Source organism: Podarcis raffonei, chromosome 11, assembly GCF_027172205.1.
Source record: "Podarcis raffonei isolate rPodRaf1 chromosome 11, rPodRaf1.pri, whole genome shotgun sequence".
NCBI lineage: Eukaryota > Metazoa > Chordata > Lepidosauria > Squamata > Lacertidae > Podarcis > Podarcis raffonei.
The window spans coordinates 36,292,564-36,306,839 of NC_070612.1; the positions used below are offsets into that span (position 1 = coordinate 36,292,564).

Sequence of the window (14,276 nt, forward strand, 5' to 3'; positions counted from 1 at the left end):
CTTCTGAACTCTCGACTCAAATTAAGCCCCAGGGAGGGGAAAGGAGTTGTTAACCAGCCTTAAGACAGGAAAAGGGCTCTCATTGAGAAGGGGTAGGATTCCGGTTTAGTACTAAGTATCCTGTCTGCCTCTTTTCTCCACCAACCATTTAGATCATTCCCAACGGGGTTAATTATTTTCATTTTCATTTGTTTTAAAGTTCAAGATACTGCCCTTACAACAAACCTACACAGTTATTCACATTTTATAGAGAGGAAATCAGGTCTGAAAGCTAATAGTTCTGAAATAAACTTAAGAGAAAACGTGGGAGACTTAGTGGATACATGCCTCATTGGTCCAAATCTAATACCCTAATCTAAATCTAATACCCTAATCTACTAGGGGCAAAGGCAGAGACTCTCCTATACCTGCAACAGTTACATAGTAACAGATATTTTGGCAGATGCAGATCCTTGACAAGCTGAACATGCAAAAATCTTGTCTGCAAAGAGTAAGGATGTAGGAGCAATGCCCTTTGGCAGTCTGATCATCCTATTATGTTTATATTCCCAATTTTTGATGGAACAGAACCTTGGGAAGCTGAACACTTAAGTGGCTTGATTAGCAAGGCACTCTTAGGCAGCAATATATGTGACCTTGTTTTAGGAAAGCTGGGGTGCCTTTCAAACAGAAGTAGTACCATAACTTCTTTTCTCCAGTGTTTCTTGTTCCCAAAAGACAGTTGCTTAATTAGGTACACTTTCCTGTATGACCAGGCATTTCACTCTTCTACAAGCAAGAATCAAGTGAACAGACCGATAAACAACTTTTTTGTGCTTAAAACACTCATATCCACTTAGATAAAGCCTCTCTTTTAATAAACCAAATGTATGCGGTTATGGTGATGGTCTCCCACACCTGCAAAAACACAGATTAAATCTATTATGATATATATATATGTATAGTAGCACCATAAATCTGTATTCTGGAAAAGTGAGATGGATCTGGGATCATTGTTCTTGACATATGCTTTTCCTCTCTCACACTGATTGGCTAAGGAGTCCCAAAACCTTTTACTCCCCTGCATGTTTCTTTCATAAACCAAACAGTAACAGCATCTAATAATCCCCCCCAATACCCAGCAACCAGATGCCCTGAAAGAGTTCAGAGCCCTTCCTATATAACACAATTATGCAGAGATGCTGCTGGGAAGCCTCCAGATCCCAGGCTCCTGTATGATACTTTAACATTGTTAATGATAATTCTCCACTCTGTAATAGTAGGTCATTGCTATGGTTACTCTACAATGGTGCAACACTTTGCTTTCCCCTTCAGCTATTCGCGGAGACCTGGTAACCACATTTGTTGCCTAGCAACAGTTTTGTGAGAGTATCGCAATCTGGGAGTTACAACAATAAAGGACATGATGGCCCTGGCCTACCCTGAAGGAGAGCTTTCCTGATGGGTGGTTGGGTGTCTCTGGGATGGGAGTGATACAAAAAATATATATTCTGAGTCCCTGCTGGATCATACCAATGGTAGTAATACTAGCATAGTTGCAAAGCCACTTCCTTACAAAACCAACATTCTTACTACTCCCATAAAGAGATCCCTTTCCAGAGGCAACTATTACACAAAGACCCTTCTACAGTGCATATACATCCCACCGCAGAGGTTTGCTTTTCAAATCTAATTTGCACATATATTCCCCTACACTCTTAACACTTAAGGCAGGTCACTTCAAAGAAGGGTATCACTTCCACAGATGCCTTTTATAAAATGCATTAACCATCACATACAAGCACCTTTAAAACAAAGGGCTTTGTATCACAGCAAACATCCTGGGGACTTTAAGGGCACAAAGAATTCCTTGTAACATAAAGAAAAAGATAGATAGCACTTTTTCAAAGATATCTCACCTGCCCATAGATAAATCTGGCACACATATCTTGTAAGTTTTAGCAAATAGACTAAAATTGCAAAAAGACAATTGGCCAATTTATACGCTCTCTTAAACAGGTAGCCACAATTACATTATTTTCTCCACTTCTAATTGCATTTAAGCAGAACACACAGGTAGTTAATAATCTCCATTCACAATTTTTAATCTTACATATTAGTACTGTAGGATGCTACTCTGCACAAATATTTTCCACATCTTCCACATCCATAGTACAACTAACATTTATCCCTTTATGTTGCCACTGATCTCTCTCTCATAAGCCAGTATACATTCATTTGTAAATATAGGCCTACATTTACAATAAATTTCTTGCAGAGTGATGGGAATGTTTCACTATTTATCACATCTGTTTTCCTTTGTGAACAGCCATCTTCCAAATACACATGACCAAAAAAAGTGAGAGAAGACACGTGCTAATTGTACTCCCATCCTTTTCTCTCTCCTTCAATATGTAACCTACACTTTTCCTTAGGAGAGATCATACTTACACTTGCTAGTGTTACTGAGACTATGATCAACTTGTTAAGATTTCCCGTAGCAATCCTCTTATGCCACTTCTCTCCAAAACCAATTCAGGCTTTTGAATCTAGAGGGAACTGATGACTCAATGGGCTAAAGCAATTTTAACTCCCTTTCCTCATTGTCTCTTACCTTGTAACAATCTTACTGATGGATGAACAATTTCCCTTGTGGTACAATCGCTACAATGACTTTTTAGTTTCTACAATTATGATGATCTGTTGCTTGACTAGGATTGCTCTAAAATCTTAGTCCTCTCATATTGTCAAGTATAAATGCTGACCCTTCATAACATTTGAGATGTCACATTTTGCTCCTAGATATTCATGGTTAACTATCAGAGAGAGAGAGAGAGAGGAAAAAAAGAGTAGCACATCTTTCCAGGATTTCACAGTAAAACATTATGGCCACCATCCATGGAATGTTCCATTGATCTGATTTTCTCATTATATAACAATTTTGCCAAATGGAAATGAGCAGGAGGCAAAAACATGTATCCAAGTAGTAGCAGGAAATAATAGGCATAAGTCATTTCATAGTAAATGAAATATTCTCACAATATTATTTATTCTCACAATAAAGAGAATAAAGTAATGTGTTAAAATATTGATCAAAATCACAGTGAACCAGATAGTAAACTTTGGATAGGAATACAAGTGCAGATCCATTTTCTACACAGACTTTTGTATGGGACATGAAAAAAATATCCACAGAGGGACAAAGGAAGAGGAACGAGAACGACATTTTATCTGCCTCCCATGGCTCTGCTTCTTTATACTAATATAAGTTAGGGAATCAATGTAGGAAAGCAGTATTCTTTTGGCATGTATTATTTCTGGGATCAGGAACCAAGAAATCAAATTACAGTGCACCTGTATATGGCTACCCACTTTTCAGCTAATGTAAAATTAAGAAGACACTGGACTTCAGCAGCACATTTCTAGGGACAATGAAGCTTCGACAATGAAATTGCTTCAAAAGCATCTTTTGATATAGAAGAACTTGCACTGCTGTCCCTGAGGAACAAACTCATAAAAACTTCATTTACAAAAAGTCCTCTGTTCTGGCACCTGCTGGACTCTGGAGGCTCACCTCTCTTTCCTTTTTTTTTGGCCAGTTTTGGCAGTGCCCTCCATTCTTTTTTCTTATGAAAAATTATGGTAACAAAAAATTCAATCCCAACCATGTCTACTCAGGAGTAAGTCTTACTCAGTGAGGCTTACTCCTAGTAAGCGGAGTTAGGATTGCAGCCTAAGGCAATAGCTAATTGAGGTTTCCTAATTCCTATCTAGCCTATTGTTTTTATATAGGAACTTCATGAAATGCTTGGTTGACAAAATGTAGCTAGATGTCTATGATCAAAGTCATTGATTACCACGTAGCTGAACTGACTGAAATCATTGGGAGAGGCAGCTATTAGTATAAGTTTTTTGCCGAAGGACAAAACTGGAGGCTGAAATATGAAATATTTGTACCAAGTGAATAAAAACTATTCAAATTCAGTGCAGCCACACTGAGCAATGCAATAGAATAAAACCACAAAAACAACTTCAAGAAATAAACCTTATGGGATTTAAGCAATCTGAGAAGTATGGTGTAATGAGAGGGTGTATTAAAATCAATGAGTGGGAGAAGGTAAGAACAACCTAGAATCTTGCTACCCTTAAGATTCTTCAATTGTACCAGAAGCACTGAACACAAAGAGCTCATGTAGTTTCACAGGGGACTGTTTCAATATATGAGGGTAGAAAATAACTGCTTTGGAAATCATTAATTTGCAAGGCAGCCATTTTAAAATCTGAGGCAATTTAAAATGTAGCAATTTAAAGATGAAGGCAGAAGTAATGCAAAATGGATCCATGCTAGCCAAAGGAAACAATAATTTTTAAAATACTAAGTGAAAAATAGTAAACACAAAGTGGATCTACTAATGAATGATTTAATTTGTCTAAAAGGGGTAAGATAGTAGGTAGTTTTAATATCAGTCTAAAAATACAGAAAAGTAGTACTGATGAACAATGGAGACCTTGTCAATATAGCTGTTGGATTAGAAAAAAATACACAGATGTGGGAATACATAGAAAAAAATAATATACAAATCAGCAGGTCTGGATGACAAGCATCACAGAGTCGTAAGGGAATTAGTTAATGAATTTGCTGAACTACTGGCAATTATTTCTGAAAACTCATGCAGAATCAGGAAGATGCCAGAGCACTGGTGTGGGTGGGAAGCAACTACTGTATTACTTAAAAGAAGAAGAAGAAGAAATCACTTGTGGCAAATTTGATTGCAATTCAGAGAAAATAATAATGGTATTCTTAAAAGGGGGAAATCCACACATACCTACAAGGTAATGTGAAATTTAGGAATAAATAGAAGTAGACATGTCAATAATTATATCACACTGAATTACTAAATGTCTAGGCAGTAACATGGATGATTTTCTGTTTGTCCAGTACAGTAATGGTTTTCCTGGAGATATGCACAAAGAACTGCAGTATTATTAACCTAGTGGGTTGAGAAGTTTCCATTACCTCCCATTTGTATACAGGCAGAGCTAGATAACTAGGGGCAGAAGCAACATTTCTAGAATTAGAAGGTCATATGCAGTGACCCCAATCCAGAGAACCTCACGTGCAGCACTAGAATGCATGCAAGGTTCTTCTTGCTTTGGTCTGGCAGAACTGTACAAGCTGCTGGGGAAAGAAGGTGAATAAATCACATGGGATGCTTACTCTCTTGCATGGTGTGTCCAGCAGGACAGTGCATGCCATCCTGAATACTGAAAGTGTTAGATTTTAGCATCCTTTTGCATGTGAAGGGATTAATTCAGAAAATGATGTACACACAGAAGTATTTCTAAGCATTACTTGCCTATGCTTCTTTGGGGAGGTGAATCAGATGATGATGATGATGATGAAAATGGCTCTGCAGGTGTATTGGGCCAACTGTAACATCTTACAAATATTCTCTCAACAACTGGGAATTAATCATATCACCAAGTGCTTATCTTAGATTTACTGTGTGACTGAATAGGGTAGTTTTAATACAATACAATCCACTGCACTCTGCCCCATTCTGTTTTCCCCTTTTCGTGACATCTCTATGACGTTTGGGGTTACTTCCCAGTTTGATTGTGCATCATTTGGACGCTCCTAAACTGGCCATTGTCTGTAGAACAATTTATGAGATTATATCAATGACATAGGCAGACAAGCTAGAGTTCATGTTTAGGCCCAGGATTCCAGAGTAAAATCATGACTATTCTGAAGACAGTTGAAAATATGCAATTAACTTCAGTGGGATTGGGCAAAGTATTAGGCTCATGTTTTAAAAGTATTAGGCTCATGTTTTAAAAATATCATTAACAACCTGGAATAGTAAATAAATGTGTTAATGTTAAATTAGGAAAATATCTACAAAATGGAAAGCAAAATAAGCATTAATAGGAGTGGGGGGAAATACTGAGATGTTCGACATCTACAGTGCAATTCTTTGCATGTTTATTTAGATTTCAGTGGTGCTTACTCTACAAGAAGTGTGTACTAGATTCTAACCTTAAGCAGGAAGAAAGCTAAGTATGATTGAGTTTTATATTTCCAGAAAACTGCTATCACTAGTGAATGTGCAAAATAATAAACAGCTGCACTTTATACTACTACTACTACTACTACTACTACTACTACTACTACTACTACTAAACATTTCTGGCCTTTTTCATGACAGGGGCAGAAATTCAATTTAAATTATTTTGTTGCTGCTGCTGCTGCTCCCAGAAACTCCTCAAACTCCTCTTCTGAGTATTACAGTCTCTTTTGGTATAGGGCACTGAGATTAGAGCTGCTATAATTTACACCTGGAGATTCCCTGAGTAGGTGTTTGCCTACTGTGCAGGACAAAGTGCTCCTTCCGCAGAGTTTACAAGTTTCTGTAGGACAATGAGCCCCTGTTGTGGAGTATACAGGCTATGTAAAACAAAAGCTTGTCCTGCTGTGCAGAAAAGAAGATTTCAATACAAATCTTCATCTGCAGATAACATACCTAGGTTGATACACTTCATTTTCGTTATTTGCTACAGTGGCAATGTCAAAACATTACTCCAAGGACCTGACGATGCTTGAAATTTTCAATTATTTCAGGTAATGCCAATCCAACTAAATTCAGTTCAGTTGGATGCATTGGACTAGGAACAACAACAATAACAACAATTGACAGGGACATCTCTGTAGATGTTGTTGGATTACAATTGCTATAAGCCCCTGCCAGCATGACCAGTGTTAATGGATGATGGGAGTTGTAGTCCAACAACATGGTTGGCTTCTTGCAGAAAATGTCTAATTTCAGGTGCTGGCACAGAAATCAACTTGTGCATTTACTGGTGACATGAATCTTCACCATAGCTTTACAAGAAAGGGAATAGGAGATTCTCAGAATATTACTTGCTAGACAATGAATATGATATGTGGTATAGATAATCTGCAGACAGGTATGCTGGATCTTGGGTTTCCTATCTTTGTTATTTTCTGAAACCTTAAAAAATATATTTTTCAAGCCCTCTTTAAACACGAGGAAATTCAGTGGTTACACTAAAGGCATGGCTGCCATATGAAGTGTGGTGGCCCTATCATGAATCCAAGTGAACTTATGTTCTACACTATTTCATGGGTTGAGACCTGTAATTTTTACAAAAGCTTATTTCAAATATGTAGCCAGTGATGTTATATGCCTGGTTTTTAAAGCCTAAATTCATCTCCCTTTCTGTACTACTTCCTCTAGCAAAATTTGTATAGTGCTGTCATATCACTTCCCAGTCTCCTTTTTATAAGCTAAAGGGGCAAAACCTTTGAAACATCTACTCAGAAAATACATTTTACTTAACCAACCTGATTGCTTTTTGCATGGATTCCATTTTGAACATTTTTTATTTAAATGGCTAACCAATATGAAGCATTTTTCCAGATGTGGCCTTATCAGCACCTAGTACGAGGGTATCAATAATTCTTTTGTTCCTACAAAAGTTTCCTATCCTAATAAATCCAAGAACAGACTTTGGCTTATAAGCTTGTAGAATTTACTTTTTCCTCTTTGCATCAGCATCACATTGGTAGTTCACTTTCACCTTGTGACCACACAGTATCTTGAAATCTCTTTCTTCCCCAGTTGTTCCTACTTGATGAGCCCACAGTCCCAAATGCATGACCTTACACATATTGAATTTTCTTGTATTTTTATTATTACACCAGTTCATGAGATCATCTATTTCAGTCTGCATAATTTCCTGATCCTTCCTTGTATTGACACTGCCTCCTCGCTCAGTATCAGCTGCAAATTTAATCAAAACACCCCTACTTCTCTTTCTATTACTAATAAAAATACTGAATAAACTTCAGCCTAAGAATGGTCACAGGGATATTCTACTGCTGATTTCTTTCCAATTAGAATTTTTGCTTTTAGTAAACCCTTTTGTATTTTTCTCCGTAGTCTTAGGGTCACATTAGACATAATTTAGAAGTATACTGCAAATAGCCTATGCATACCTTGCATGTTAGGGGATATGTTGTAGGTTTCGTAGAACAGCAATTTTAAACGTCCACTGAAGCATTTTGATTCACATAGCAAGCTGGCTGTTGCCTTTATTCCTGTTGTTCAGTGCCACTACATTCCAACAGTTGTTTGAAAATTCAGGGAGCCTGGTAATACTAGGCCTATGATAAGGCTAGAGGATACAGATTAGTCCTCTACATATTGTTAAGTGTTACCATACGGTTAGCAGTTCTATTAAAATGTCCACTTACACATTAAATGTTTAATATGTCAAAAATGTGTGTTCACTAACACATGCATGATATGGTCACACATAACAGGGATCTGAGGTTCATTGCTGTAGTGTAAAGCAGGCATTTGCCCTCATGTAGCTCTAAAACGATCTTTAGTCTGATAATAACAGGTAGTAAGGCAGACATAACATACAGCTGCATAGAGCACGTCTGAACTAATGACTCAGTCCAGTAAAACTTGTTTTGTGTAAAATAAAAAGATGGACTTATTCTAAAACAAATCCACTCCTTCATAAAGACTCCACACAGACTGCTGAACACATATGCAAAGATACCGTGAGCATGCAGTGGGCCTCTTCACCTAATAGGATACGTATGGCTTAGGTCTGGTCAGTAGCACACTTGAAAGCAAACATCATGTGGGCTGCTGTCAGACTCATACAGTGAGTATACCATTGCATGAACCAGAGTCTTCACATGAAGGCTGTCCACACAGCTGCTATGATATGTGATTGTGGTGCATCCAAAAGGGCTGCCATGATTATGCAAATAAAGGAGGCATAAGGACAGCCTTCATATCAAGGCACCAGTCCATACAATTGGTGCTTTTTTTGAGCTTTGTTGAGCCTTAACGTAACAGTGCTCTCTGCTTGTGTTGAGGCTGTCAATGTGAATCAAGAATTTACCTGGCACTCAGGCCCACTGATCTTATTAGGCTTACTTCTGAGTAGACATATTTTACTGTTCATTGCTTAACAAGGGAGAATATTTGTACCTACTGGTGTTGTTTTCTTACCACTGCAGTACTCTAATAGGAGAACAGGCATCTGACACACTTCTCCTTTCTATGTGAATGTTAAAAGCACAGAGTATTGTGAATTGAAAGTACTGTGAATCTGTCAAGCCTCATTGCAGCAGCTGGTTTTAAAGCTGTTCTGTTTTCAAACACAGTATTTATTTTTTGTAAGCATCTTATAGCTTAATATATCCACATGGATCATTTATTCTTAGAATTGAATTAAACGACAACTGGTGTCCCAAGTTCATGTTAGGTACATTTAAACAAGATAATATCTTATTTGCAAAGTCCACTAATCAAATGAAATTATGCAAAGCACCAGAGAAACAGCCAAAGCAACCACCTGAGCATTAACCCAACAATTCCTTGAGACATGCACACAGCAGGGTTTGGGACAGGGGTGGGGGTGGGGACAGGACAAACAGCATGATGTATAAAATGGACATTAGAAAAGATGATGCCATGGAATCATACATTGTGATGTAGAGTCGAAGGGGAATTCATTTAAAGATAAATGCAATGATTAATACTAAGGTCATAAGTAATTGACAGATCAAGGACAGACCTGAGAAACCATATAAATATATACATTTGAAAAGAAAATGCACCTCTATTATTCCAAGCAAGGATTGAAATTTAAGAGGAGGATTTTCATTGAAACTAATGTCATTGTGAATAACAAGGCTACTCAGGGAATATATTGTTTTCTGCAGAGTTAAAAAGGGCAAGTCTGCAGCCCTACATAATTGAGATGTGTGTGGGAGAATGTTATGGGTATGTTCACATCTAGGCTAATTCTAGATCAACATCAAAACCTCAATTTCTGTAGTGCTTTTACACAGTTTTATACCAATCTTTCTACTCCTCTTTTGCCTACTCTTCTTTTTCATGGCATGCACACCATTACAAGGCAAAATATTGTGTTAATCCCATGTCACTTTGATTTGTTTTCCCACATGGTTATCAGATTCAACCTGTGCCTTAAAATTCTACAATGAAGCTAAACATGAGATGGATGTAGCTTCTATTTCTTGCCACATTTACAGATGGATGGATGACAGGCCTGGGGGAAGTAGAGACAAGAGTAGCCATGGCCATCTTGTCCCTTGAAGCACTGGATCTTTTAAAAATACCAGGTAACATGCTTTTTACAGGGGATTCTTCTCTGTTTGGCTTTCCCCCTTTTCATTTCCACACAAATAGCAGTACCCCCATTTTGCAACTGCCATAATCCACGTAATTGTCACGCATGTTTCTACCACTAACAGCAGCAAGGAAACACCAGCCAAAAATACCGAGCAGAAAATTGTGTGAATGGTAGAGGGAGAGTGAAATAGCTGCCTCAGGAAGCAAATGCTGGGAGGCAGGCAGGCAGTAGCAAGACAGAGCTGTATGTGCCATTTGACTGGCTCTGTGCCCTCCCAGCTAGCCTGCTGCCCTCAGATGCTGTGTCCCATTGCCAGTGTAGATGTAAAACTAGCAGATTAATCTGGTCAGTTTCTGTACACAAAAATGAGGTGGGTGAAGGTGGTACCTTCTCCTTCAACTCAGGCAGCAAAATATCTTGGGCTGATCCTGACCCCACAGGTACACCAAAATCACAGGTAATGTATAATCCACATTTATTTGAATGATCATTTCCTTTTATGTTGTGCTATTGTGGAAAATTTAGTAACCCTAACAAACAATACATTCATCTGAATTTCATAAGAGAAATTTAAACTTAAATTATTTTCTTTTTGACTATGTCTCAGCAGTCCAAGCAAATATATTATCCTTAAGTTTTTATTGCACCACAAATATTGATCTAGGTTTTCCATGTAACGTGCATTAAATAGTCAAAACTATGAGGCTACAGGAATTTCCCATACTTCACTGCAAAATACCAGGAAGGCATATATTTCAGTTTTAAGACCAAAACAACTTGAGTAGAAAGTAAGTTGTGGAACATGGATCATTTTGGCAAAAACCAAAAGGGGAGTAAGTTAGTGGTCATGTGATAAGAAGGCAGGTCCTCTAATGCAGTGTTCCCCAACCTTGGGCCTCCAGCTGTTTTTGGACTACAACTCCCATCGTCCCTCGCTAGCAAGACCAGTGGTCAAGGATGATGGGAATTGTAGTCCAAAAACAGCTGGAGGCCCAAGGTTGGGGAACACTGCTCTAATGGATCAGTAACTATTTGAAGAACCTAAGAGAGTAAGAAATGGACAGTTGTCACAATGAAAGGATGTAACAGTGGGGTTCCCAAGATCCTGCACTGGACCAGTGCTTTTAAATTTGTTCATACATTAATTGCAGTTACAGGTGAGCAGTGAGGGGGCCAAGTCTGTTGGAACACCAAATTGTTCAGAGTGGTAAAACCATAAACTGGATGAATGAGCATTAAAATGGCAAATGTGTTTCAATTTAAAGGGATGTTAAATACTAAAATACAATTTAGCATTATGTTCACGAGCCTTGAACTCATGTGCTCCCTTCTCCGCTCTGGAGTGGCTGCGAGGAGATCTGAAGTTTTCACTTCCATTTTTAATTAGCAGCTGCTTAGCAAACTTCAAACTCTGCTTAATATTAACTATGTTTTATTGAATTCAAGCTGGGGCTGCAAAGGAAGATATGAGGAATTGGGAGTGCACTCCCACTTCTTCCTTTGATGTTGAATCACCTGACATCAGATGATTGGCAGATAGGCAGTCCCACACATCTGGCTCTAAACCACAAGCCAAATACAGTTCCCCATCTCTGCACTAAACAATAGTTTAGCATTATGTCCAGAAGCAGCCAATATGTACAAAATCTATACACCCCAATTACACAGTACTGCTTTTTTAGCTGGAGTGGAAGGGAGGATAACTTCATTGTTGCACCAAACAAATTTATACTGATGCAGTGAATATTGACCCTCTGCTTATTAGAGTGATCTTTGGTGGTCTCTGCTAATGAACATTGCTGGAAAAGGCAGACAATGGTTATCTAGTCTACGATTTTATGGATAGTGATCATTGCTACGGGTCAAGTACACCAATAGTGCAATCATAAAGTTAATAACCTCTGCCTTAAGAGCTTTACATGAGAGTGTCTCAGAAGAACATTGCTTCTTTTAACACACAGCCTTTTGAGATACATTATTTATAATTTATAGCCAATCTGAAGCAGAAAGATTTTCCCATGCAAGTTATAGTAATCAATACAACTCTGCGCCTATTATAATCCAATGAGTCAAAGAAAGAGAAAAAGCTAGATAAAAGCTGCAGCTCTGCAAATGAATCAGTAGTTTACATTAGATGTGCAAAAAATGTACTGTAAAAGCATATTGGAGAAAATGCTTTCAATACTGCAATTCCACAGCTGAATGTCAGACTGGAAATGAACACTATATATATTCAAGCTATAAGTGTGTTATTTTATTTCACATGCATCACAGTCCACCCTTATTTTTTCTAACTTAAAACATAAAAAAATGGTTCACAGTGGCCTAATGCTTGTAGTTCAAAGTAAACTCAAAAAGTCTTTCAGATATGAGTTTTGTCAAACAGGGCTAACATGGAAATTAGCACATGCAGCTGAAAGCATTCATTGTATTAATTAGTAATCAATCCATTCATTAATCACAGTTTTAAAATGAGAATTATTTAACTGAAGCTGTACTTGGTGAAAGGATGTTTTGTTCTGATGGCATTGTTGTACACAATCTGTTTGCAACTCTTGAATCAAACAATGTGTTTAAATTGTGCTCTAAATGAAACATTCTTTATCAGTCAAAAGAAAGTAATATTTTAATTGCATACTAGCAGCTGTGGGTTTCGTTAAGAGCTTTGATGAAAAGTCTACAAGGTGAATGAAACTAGATGTACTTAATGAAGTTACCCATTTTCTGGCATCTTGAGTCTTCAGATGAGAGTATATAGAAACAAAATAATCCAGAGACTCCTGATAAAGTCCTTAGGGTGGAGTCCATAATACACTGGCATCACAACAGTCCCATTAGCATTAAAGGAATGGCCCTAGAATGACAGCCACCTGTGGGGGGGTCTCTTTTCTACTTTCAGCAGAAGCAAAAATTCCACGCATGAGATTTGGGAAGAAAGACAGATATTACAGAATAACATTAATTATTTCAAAATAATGTGCTGAGATCTCCATTATACAGAAAATCACTGAGTTATCCTACTTGAGCTGTGTTATTTGAAACCAAACAACATCTTAAAATCTGATGGTGAGTATGTCACACTGCAAGACAATTGGGCAACATTTGTCTGTTTTTTTGTATCTGCTTGTGATAGTTGTTACTAGAATCTAAAGAAAGACTAATCCTATTCCTTTCAGGTGAAGTGGAATAACAAGGGGCATATAACATATGTGTGTGTTAATTCTCAAAAGTAAGTCTCCTTGTTGTGCAGAGATGTTTAAACGTTTTTACAACTTATCATATCGAAACCATACCTATAATTACAAGTCCCAGGTTTTGTTTACAATAAAAATCAAGATGTTGTAATGGAAAAGTTATCAGCTAAGAATTGGTGAACAGCAATTCTATGTCATCATCTATAAAATATGTAAGTTACAATGCCAAAACACCAATGAACAAACACCAAGGAAAAGTAGTTCTAAAAACAAGTAGCATCAGGGAGAAATAGTTCTGTTTAGCATATAGTTCTACCTCTACTGCCTCTATGCCTAATAATTGTTGGCCCATGGGGTTTTGTTGTTGCTCTGTTTAACAAGTCCTAGACATTTTGTATAAATAAGTTTTTGTGTTATGTTTTAGAGACAGACTTAGTCTGAGGAACATGCTGCCATGGAAACAGAATAATGTCTGGAGGGGCCAAATGCGAAACATAGTTTAAATTTCAGTCAGTATCAATCACTGATATTATAAAGGAAATATGGCACCTTTGTTAGTATGGCCCTTTCCTTTGGCAGGTGCTGAGTCCCAGCAGATAAATGGTAGAATAATTCGCTGTAGACTGGGATGGCCAGTGTTTTCTACAGGTGGCAGAGTCCAAGTATTAACTTTGATCTGAGGCCCTTGCTAAAAAAAAAAGTTCCTGATGTTCACCTATCTTGTTCAATGTTCAGTATAACAGAATTGAAGAATCCTTTTTAGCCCAGTGGCCACATTCCCTTATATGAAACTTTCCAATGGTTGCACACCTACTTATTTTTAAATACAGAGTTTGTGAAAAGCTTTAAATTTTTTAAAAAATCAACCATATAAGATGTCTAGATCACGCCTTTATA

At 37.6% G+C, this 14,276-nt stretch overlaps 1 protein-coding gene across 10 annotated transcripts in view; it reads right to left on the reverse strand.

Annotated features, from left to right (window-relative positions):
- Positions 1-14,276, reverse strand: part of FAM172A (family with sequence similarity 172 member A) — a 238,723-nt gene that overhangs the window by 21,818 nt on the left and 202,629 nt on the right. The gene's annotated exons all lie outside the window — the stretch shown is intronic.